The sequence below is a fragment of the Oryx dammah genome, unplaced genomic scaffold (genome assembly GCF_014754425.2).
Source record: "Oryx dammah isolate SB20612 unplaced genomic scaffold, SCBI_Odam_1.1 HiC_scaffold_11077, whole genome shotgun sequence".
NCBI lineage: Eukaryota > Metazoa > Chordata > Mammalia > Artiodactyla > Bovidae > Oryx > Oryx dammah.
In genome coordinates this window covers 7,128,695-7,138,657 of record NW_024080471.1, presented here as the reverse complement: position 1 = coordinate 7,138,657, position 9,963 = coordinate 7,128,695, and the positions used below count along the sequence as shown (strand labels likewise).

Here is a 9,963-nt window from a genome sequence, read left to right as displayed (position 1 = left end):
GCACCTCCAGCAGGGGGAGCTGTGAAGCCACACGCAAAGGGCATGGATGCAGAGAACTGGAAAAAACAAGGAACGTAGAGAAGCAAGAGCAGCCCCTATACCTCCTGGGTCAGTCAAGGTCAGGCTAATACAATGCCCTTGTTCCCTACGAGCGAAGGGATGGGGTGGGGGAGTGGTCCAAAGAGGGCGTGGTCTAAAGGCGCCGGCCACTCCCCATTTGCAAAGCTATAAGCAGTGGGACAGTGAGATTCACACAGCGCAGAGGCCCCTGCAATGTCAGATGAACTCCTTGGTCTAAAAATAGACAAATGACAATGACGAAAATCACTTCTCGGCTTTAACAACCATTTATCAAGTGGCATTACAAAGAGGTCGATGATGAGTGTCTGCTCCCTGAATTAATGTACGCTCCTGGATTCTCTTCTCTTTGATCTGGTATCAAAGAGGACAGAAAGGACTCCCCTGACCGCTCACTTTACACTCCAGGAGGAGCTCTGATAAGATTCAAGGGAAGACGGGAGCTTCTGGAGGACACATGCCAGGATGCTCCGGGGGAAGGAGTGTTGGGCGGGAGGAGGGAGAGGGCCACTGTTCCCTTCCTCTACTTGGGTTTCTCTTGAGCTGCCACTGGTTTGGAGGGACAAGGCCAGGCTGGGGTGCCTTCTGCTCAGGAGAGGTTGGACCACTGAAGGCAAATAGGATCATGGTGAAGCCCAAGAGAAGGAAGGCTTGATGCCTAGGCCTGCCTCTGCTCCTTCCTCCACAAACCCTGACCCAGCCGTCTGCTTCATAAAAGGCACTGAGCTGAAAGACTAGCAAGGCCAAGACTAGTGGAGAGATGGACTAATAAACAATCACAGGGACTTCCCTGGTGGTCCAGTGGCTAAGACTCCATGCTCCCAATGCAGGGGGCCCAGGTTCGATCCCTGGTCAGGGAACTAGATCCAACATGCAGCAACTAAGAGTCTGCCTGCTCAATGAAAAGAGCCCACGTGCGTCAACTAAGACCTGGTGCAGCCAAATAAATAATAAATCCAAGCAAACAAAGAGCAGTCACAAAATACTGTGATTAGCACCAGAGGTAAAAGGAAACCCAGGTGCTGTTGGAATACACCAACCTTGGAAAAGTTAAGGAAGGCCTTGCAGAGGAGGTGTGATTCCTGGAATTAGTATGAGAGTTCAATCCAAGTTCTAGGTCATCAGAAGAAAAGGTGGAATGTTTTGTGGAGTTTGCAAGGAAGCTCATGCACACCAGAAATGCGAAAGTGATAAGACAGAAATTCAAGTAGGAAAGAGAACAGGGACTCAGTTGTAATTCTGCCTGTGTATATGCCTGGTGAGGTTTAACACCTTTTCGGTCATTTAACAAATATTATGTGCCTGGATCCAGCAAAGTTTAAGGCACACATGGCTCCTGCCTTCATGGAGGAAAGGACAATCAGGGTCACCACAGAGGAAGGACACGTTGCCTGTGAGCCTCCGGGAAGGGGGTGTGGCCATGCAAAGGGCATGAGGAAAGGCTGGCAGAGGGAGGAGCCAGCCTGATGAAGCCGGGGCAAGGGAGGAGCCTCCCAGAAGTATAGATGCTTAAAGTATTACAGAACCTCCCTGGTGGTCCAATGGTTAAGAATCTACCTGACAATGCTGGGGACACCGGTTCGGTCCCTCGTCCAGGAAGGTCCCACGTGCTGAGGGGCAACTAAGTCCATACTCTGCAGCAGAGAAGTCAGCGCAATGAGAAGCCACGCACCACCACTGGAGAGGAGCCCCCGCTTGCCGCAGCCAGAGAAAGCCCATGCACAGCAGTGAAGACCCAACAGAGCCAAAATAAATAAATGCTGATTGTTTAGAAGACTGTAAAAAATCATTAAACTTAAAAAAAAGTATTACATAAGGAAATTCAATTCTGCTGTATAGAAAACAAGGAAAGCAACTGGGATGGATAACAAGCAATGAACTTGTGACGCAGAGGCGGAAATCACATAACATTTTAAGTAATCGATCTGTACGACATGTCAAAGATAGGATAAACAAAGCACACGTGTGTGCTAAGTATAAATCAAAAGGCTGGAACAAAGGAGAGTGTCAGTCTGCACGGAGGGCTGGAACACCAAAGCAGACCCTGCATATTCATACGACATGAGTCCTGCCACCTCCAGGTTGATGGCGACGCCATTCCTGCCCCGGCCATACCTGGTGTCATCTACACCGCCCCGCGTATGCGGCTCAGCCCAGATGCAGGTGAAAGGCATAGAGGATGAGCAGGCTGTTGGTGAGCCCCTCTGGCTGGGGTGCTGCCCTGAGGCTCTCCGACAGGGAGATACTCGCTCCAGGCCCCTTTCATCTGCTTGCACCCCTTTCTGAGGGTGCTGACCCCCCCCCCCGGCTGCCTTTCCCCTCGCTTCTTCCTGAGTCTTTTAACAACTTGCTGACTAGAGATGTATTAACACGTCTTGACTGGAGATGCATCAGTGTTCACTTACATAACGAATCGCTGGCCACAGGTGTTAGTTTCTGCAAAATCCCCGAGTCAATAATGTGTTAGGTTGATCTGTTAGCCCATGTGACGCGAGCTCCTGAACGTGCTGTGCGAGGCTTTCCGCTCTGTGGCTTCCAGACCGTCTGCATGGTGTTGACCACTGTGTCAGAATCATTTCCTGAGTGACATTGTGCTTTCTGAGTTTCTTCCACAGGTCAGCAACCTGAGGGTGAAGGGCATCTTAAAATTAAGATGTGTTTATCCAGGATTGGGGTTCCACCAGGAGGGCTCAAACAAAACAGGGTAAGGGGATCTAGAGAGTTGGCAAGATGTAGGTTGAAGATCCTCTCAGAGGATCTAACTGTTCGAGTTGTATCGTGGACACTAACTTGATGAGGGCCAGAAAGGAGGAAAAGAAAGGGTTATGTGAGTGGGAGGACGGAGGAGCCTGGTAGGCTGCAGTCCACGGGGTCGCAAAGAGTCAGACACGACTGAGCAACTTCACTTTCACTTTTCACTTTGATGCATTGGAGAGGGAAATGGCAACCCACTCCAGTGTTCTTGCCTGGAGAATCCCAGGGATGGGGGAGCCTGGTGGGCTGCTGTCTGTGGGGTCGCACAGAGTTGGACACGACTGGGGCGACTTAGCAGCAGCAGCAGAGTCAGAGCAAGTGAAGGATCTGTGTGCTGGAGGCCTCTGAGGGGAGGGAGAAGGGGGAAGACTATGGCTGTGAGTGAGTGACCAGCCAGAAGGATGTGAGATTGTGGTGGGAATAGGCTATCTGAATGCGTGCCTTATGTTTATCATATAACTTGGAAGTGATGAAGCGTCTACAGTTCAGAATTGCCTCAATGGCACCTCCATCATCTCAGTGCTTAATTCTCAGCACTGCCTTTCATGTCTGTGTAATGCCTGGAAAGCCACTGTGTTAGGATACCCTTCATCATCTCGACCACTCCCTCCTTTGTTATTAACCCATCACACAGCTTTTAGTGTAAGTTACCTGTCTACTTCATTATACTACATGTTTATAAATGTCTTGACGTTTGAATGGTTCAAACATTTTACAAAAATGTTTTGTTTTACATATATAGAATGGATAAAAAACAAGGGCCTTCTGTATAGCACAGGGAGCTATATTCAATATCCTGTGATAAACCACAGTGGAAAAGAATATTTTAAAAAGAATATATGTATAACTGAATCTCTTTGCTGTACGGCAGAAATTAATACAACACTGTAAATCAACTATACTTTAGCAAAAAAAAAAAAAATTAAAAAGCCCAAATGTCTTGTTTTAAAATTTAATTCAACTAATGATTAAGTTGCTGCTGAGAGTCAGACATTGAGGCAAGCCCTGGGGTCTAATGGTGAAAAGATAAACATGATTCAGGGTGCTTAGGCAGAGGTCTTGAGGGTGGGGACCTTAGTTCAGTTCAGTTGCTCAGTCGTGTCCGACTCTTTGCGACCCCATGAATCGCAGCACGCCAGGCCTCCCTGTCCATCACCAACTCACGGAGTTCACTCAGACTCAAGTCCATCAAGTTGGTGATGCCATCCAGCCATCTCATCCTCTGTCGTCCCCTTCTCCTCCAGCCCCCAATCCCTCCCAGCATCAGCATCTTTTCCAATGGTCAACTCTTTGCATGAGGTGGCCAAAGTACTGGAGTTTCAGCTTTAGCATCATTCCTTCCAAAGAAATCCCAGGGCTGATCTCCTTCAGAATGGACTGGTTGGATCTCCTTGCAGTCCAAGGGACTCTCAAGAGTCTTCTCCAACACCACAGTTCAAAAGCATCCATTCTTCGGCGCTCAGCCCTCTCCACAGTCCAACTCTCACATCCATACATGATCACGGGAAAAACCATAGCCTTGACTAGACAGACCTTAGTCGGCAAAGTAATGCCTCTGCTTTTGAATATGCTATCTAGGTTGGTCGTAACTTTTCTTCCAAGGAGTAAGCATCTTTTAATTTCATGGCTGCAGTCACCATCTGCAGTGATTTGGAGACCAAAAAAATAAAGTCTGACACTGTTTCCACTGTTTCCCCATCTATTTCCCATGAAGTGATGGGACCAGATGCCCTGATCTTCGTTTTCTGAATGTTGAGCTTTAAGCCAACCTTTTCACTCTCCTCTTTCACTTTCATCAAGAGGCATTTTAGTTCCTCTTCACTTTCTGCCATAAGGGTGGTGTCATCTGCATATCTGAGGTGATTGATATTTCTCCCGGCAATCTTGATTCCAGCTTGTGTTTCTTCCAGCCCAGCGTTTCTCATGATGTACTCTGCATACAAGTTAAATAAGCAGGGTTACAATATACAGCCCTGACGTCCTCCTTTTCCTATTTGGAACCAGTCTGTTGTTCCATGTCCAGTTCTAACTGTTGCTTCTTGACCTGCATACAGATTTCTCAAGAGGCAGGTCAGGTGGTCTGGTATTCCCATCTCTTTCAGAATTTTCCACAGTTTATTGTGATCCACACAATCAAAGGCTTTGGCATAGTCAATAAAGCAGAAATAGATGTTTTTCTGGAACTCTCTTGCTTTTTCCATGATCCATCGGATGTTGGCAATTTGATCTCTGGTTCCTCTGCCTTTTCTAAAACCAGCTTGAACATATGGAAGTTCACGGTTCACGTATTGCTGAAGCCTGGCTTGGAGAATTTTGAGCATTACTTTACTAGCATGTGAGATGAGTGCAATTGTGCGGTAGCTTGAACATTCTTTGGCATTGCCTTTCTTTGGAATTGGAATGAAAACTGACCTTTTCCAGTCCTGTGGCCACTGCTGAGTTTTCCAAATTTGCTGGCATATTGAGTGCAGCACTTTCACAGCATCATCTTTCAGGATTTGAAACAGCTCTACTGGAATTCCGTCACCTCCACTAGCTTTGTTCGTAGTGATACTTTCTAAGGCCCACTTGACTTCACATTCCAAGATGTCTGGCTCTAGATTAGTGATCACATCATCATGATTATCTTGGTTGTGAAGATGTTTTTTGTACAGTTCTTCTGTGTATTCTTGCCATCTCTTCTTAATATCTTCTGCTTCTGTTAGGTCCATACCATCTCTGTCCTTTGTCGAGCCCATCTTTGCATGAAATGTTCCCTTGGTATCTCTAATTTTCTTAAAGAGATCTAAGAGATCTCTAGTCTTTCCCATTCTGTTCTTTTCCTCTATTTCTTTGCATTGATCACTGAAGAAGGCTTTCTTATCTCTTCTTGCTATTCTTTGGAACTCTGCATTCAGCGGACCTTAGGTGACATGCGAATCCATAAGAAATAGGAGGGAAGGGGGCTAGGCACAACCTTTGAAAGAAAGACATAGCCCAAGGGCACAGCGTTAACTGCTTAGAACCAAATGAGTCCAAGATGGCAGAGAAGTCAACTTGTCTAGACCTTCATCCTCAGTATAGGCTCACTGTAACACATTAATAAGCTAAATGACACAGTCAGAGGCACTATGCCAGATCCAAGGTCGACCTTCAAAGACCAAAATGTGGGCAGTGGGCCAACCCCTGGAAATCTCCACCCTTTTCCCCCAAATACTTGGGATAATCTGCCCACTCATTAGCCTATGAAATGACCCAGCCCATAAAAGCTAACCACACCACATTTTGAGGCCCCCACATTTGCCCTCTGCCATGGCCTACACTCTGTTTGTGGAGAGTGTTTCTCTCTGAATAAAATCCATTTTTTACCTATTTGTCTCTCACTGAATTCTTTCTGTGATGAGATGCAAAGAACCTGAGCCTCAGTAAGTCCAAACAAACACCAGGTGAGTGGTTCTAATTGAAAAATCACGGGTTCAAGTCCCCAGGAGGGTTTTGTCTGGGTTTGAATACCAGCACATGGGCTCAAGTTCCATTCTGAGTTAAACAGTTTCACGTATAGTAGACTCAGAACCACCTCCAAAGCAGCACGCTCACCCACACAAGTTTGAAAACCTCTGTCCCACCAGATGCTAACTTTGTCGCATGCAGAACTGAAGCTTGTTTTCATTTGTTGGCAGCTCCCCACAGCATGTGGGATTATAGTTCCCTGACCAGGGATCGAACCCTTGCCCCCTGCAGTGGAAGCGTGGAGTCTTCACCACTGGACCTCCAAGGAAGTCCCAGAGTTGCAGCTTCTTTGTCCCCTTCTCAAAGTTATCCAAAATAGTGTATTTGGGGAATAACCTCTGGCTCATGCTTTTTTTTTTTTTTTTTTTAAGATTTATTTATTTGCTTGTTTTTGGCTATGCTGGCTCTTTGTTGCTGTACTTGGGCTTTCTCTAGTTGAGGTATATGTGCTTAGTTGCTCCCAGGTACCTGGGATCTGCCCAGACTGGGGATCAAACTCATGTCCCTTGCATTGCAAGGCAGATTCTTAATCACTGGAGCACCAGGGAAGCCCTGGCTCACGTTTTTACACTTTAATTGTCTCTGTGTGTGTCCATCAAAATATGGCATACTGTTTTGCTTTTCAAATCTACCAAAACAGCATATTTTAATTGCTGTCCTATAACTTGCTCTTCTCACTCAATGTTCTATCTTCAAGGCCTTATTTGATATGTGTGGACCTAATTCATTCCCTTGGGCTTCTGTTTATTATGAAATTGCACCACTGGATGACTATGTCCCAGTTTATTCTGGCATTTCCCCATGGGATGGACATATATATATAAGAGTCACAATCTGCTAGGCATGGTTCTAAGTGTTTTACAAATTCTCATTCATGTATCCTCATAGGTGGCATCATTTCCACCTTCATTTTACAAATGAGGAAACCGAGACACAGAGAGGCTAGCTAACCCACTGAAGGTCACACCGGGGATAAGCGGCAGAACTGAGATTCACGCCCGGATGTGTCTCTCACACCAGTGTTTATCCTGAGCTGTGCTGGTGCTTTAGGTGCTCCCCACAGGGGCGCAGAGTCGACAGCATGCATGCCCTGTGAACGTCTTCCTGTACTTACCCTTATGCACATGAGCAGAGGTTCTTTCCTGGAACTGAGATTGATGGGTCCAGATGAGATCTCTCATTGTGATGAGTTCTTACGGCATTAACTAGACTGAGGAATAAAGCATCAGAAGAACAATTCTGAGGCTTTGACAGAATTCACAGCAGTTAAATAGTTTTTCGATGTTTTATCCAGCTTTTAATCACAGGCTCTTTTCTGTCACTGTCATCATGCAAGAGGCGCTTAATAGATTATCAGATACTTTGCGAGAAGACACAGTGGCCCACGTCCAATCAGCAACTCTTCTGAATTGCTTCATTCTCATCACAAATGCACTTTCACACAACCATATGTTGCTGTGTGCTCCATTTAGGAATTGAACAATTCTTCTGTTTAATTTCAGCCCATAAATTTCACTTATTAGTCTGCTAAACCACTTAGAGGATTTTGTATTACTCTATATATCATTCTATACACTGGCCTAAACCAACGATTTTGAGCACATTTTTGTAATATTACTACAGTAAGAACAGAAGCTTTTGGCTTTGTAAACAGCCAGCACAAGTGGTCTAAGTCTTTGAGGATGTTTGTGTAGTTCTCTCTTCCCACTGTCTTATCCAAGGACAAAGTAGAGCATGCTTGTCTGAAAAGGACCAACACACATGTTGCTGTCATAACCAAGGGGACTCATTAAATTCAACAAATAAAATTGTCTTACAGATGAGATGTCCCCAGTGAGCTCAGACATGAAATGGGAATAGAATCAGGAGCATTTTGTTAGTCTTTTCCGAAGCCTTTTTGCTTTGGCTGAGTCTGAAACAACAAACACACGGACTAGGACGTGCATCTCAGAAATGGTGAGGTCCAAGCTTGATGTTTCACCTCCTTCGGTGCATTCCTGGGCCGCTTCAGCAGGGGACCAGGGGAAGAACTGATTTGTGAGTCTGATGCCGATACATCCTGCCTCCGTGGGCTTGTGTTTGAAGGCTAGCTCTCAGATCGTCAGTAGAGTGGTCCTGAGACAAGCTGGCACCTAAAACCTGGGATTCTTTGTCACCTGAACAAACATTTCCTTGAGCAAGAAAATACAAAGAAACTACAGGGGACTAAAAATAACTGCATGCATGCCCAGTTGCGGCAAATTATGAGTAAGAAAACACAAAAAGACCAAAAACCCAACTGCCATTTCTGAGGAGTCTGGAGTGAAAGCAGGGAACTGCACATGACCCCTGCACACAGCACCACCAGGGGGGTGGGCAGACTACCTAAGCCACACCTCCAGCCCCACCCCCGGGCCCGCCCCCACCCTCTCTCCATTTAAGGACCCACCCCAACCTTCACTCCATCTCAGAAATCAACCCACTCCCTCTCTAAGCTCCCTCTTGCTACAGCTCAAGTCCCCACAATGCCTCGCCTGAATTCCTCTACTGGCCTCTTATTAGTTTCTATTGATTAAAGGATCCAAGAACCTCAGAAGTAATAATCACTTAGTCTCTGCAAACTGTCATTTCCTAATTTATAAAATGCGGCTAATACCATTTCCTCAGTTAATTAGGGAATTCTTGTATCAATTCAACATTTACTGAGTTCTCCAAATTCCTATTCTCAAGCTGCTGGCAATCCACTAGGGTAATAGATGCCTGTGATTGTGCATATGTGTAATGCCAGGGAGGAAATCTTAATTTCCTAGCAGGTCACGAGAGGCACAGTTTTATTGGGTATATACTGTGATACTCTCTTTCAAGGGAGAACTCCAGTACCTGTAGGTGAACTGGTGCCTTGAACTGAAAGAAACTAACAGTGCTACTTTGTGTGGAACACAGAAAGGGAGGCATCTGTTCCCGGGAGGAAGAAGGGAGGAAGGGACCCCGTTCGGCACGGGGGAGGAGTGACAGGGGAGCACCCTCAGTTGGTGGAACAAACTTGTCCAAAGGGACATACAGAATCAGCCGTGATACAAAACTTTCCTCCATCCATCACTCCTGCCAAATCTCCAGAAAAATTGACATAGGCCACTAGTACTTTCAGAGTGAAAGGGATTCTCTTTTGGAGAATTCAAAGGCAACCAGTCCTCTCAGTGAAAGTTGCTCAGTCATGTCCGACTCTTTGCGACCCCATGGACTATACAGTCTATGGAATTCTCCAGGCCCGAATACTGGAGTGGGTAGCCTTTCTCTTCTCCAGGGGATCTTCCCAACCCAGGGGTCGAACCCAGGTTTCCTTCATTGCAGGCGGATTCTTTACCAGCTGAGCCACAAGGGAAGCCCAAGAATACTAGAGCGGGTAGCCTATCCCTTCTCCAGCGGATCTTCCTGACCCAGGAATTGAACCTGGGTCTCCTGCATTGCAGGCAGATTGTTTACCAAATGAGCTATCAGGGAAGCCCAGTCCTCTTAATTATACATAATACAAAGTGGTTTTCAAGGTGGAGGTCAGGATCCACTGGGGCGTCTGAGGGCAACTTAGTATGCATGCCCAGAACTTAACAAGTACATATGTGTGTGTGTGTGTGTGTGTGTGTGTGTGTGTGTGTGTGTGTGTGT

At 46.2% G+C, this 9,963-nt stretch overlaps 1 non-coding gene across 1 annotated transcript; it reads left to right on the top strand.

Moving 5' to 3' along the window:
• The first annotated feature begins 865 nt into the window (after positions 1 to 865).
• On the top strand, positions 866 to 938 carry TRNAW-CCA. Its single transcript has one exon. It is a non-coding gene; the product is annotated as a tRNA-Trp (tRNA).
• The last annotated feature ends 9,025 nt before the right edge of the window (positions 939 to 9,963 follow it).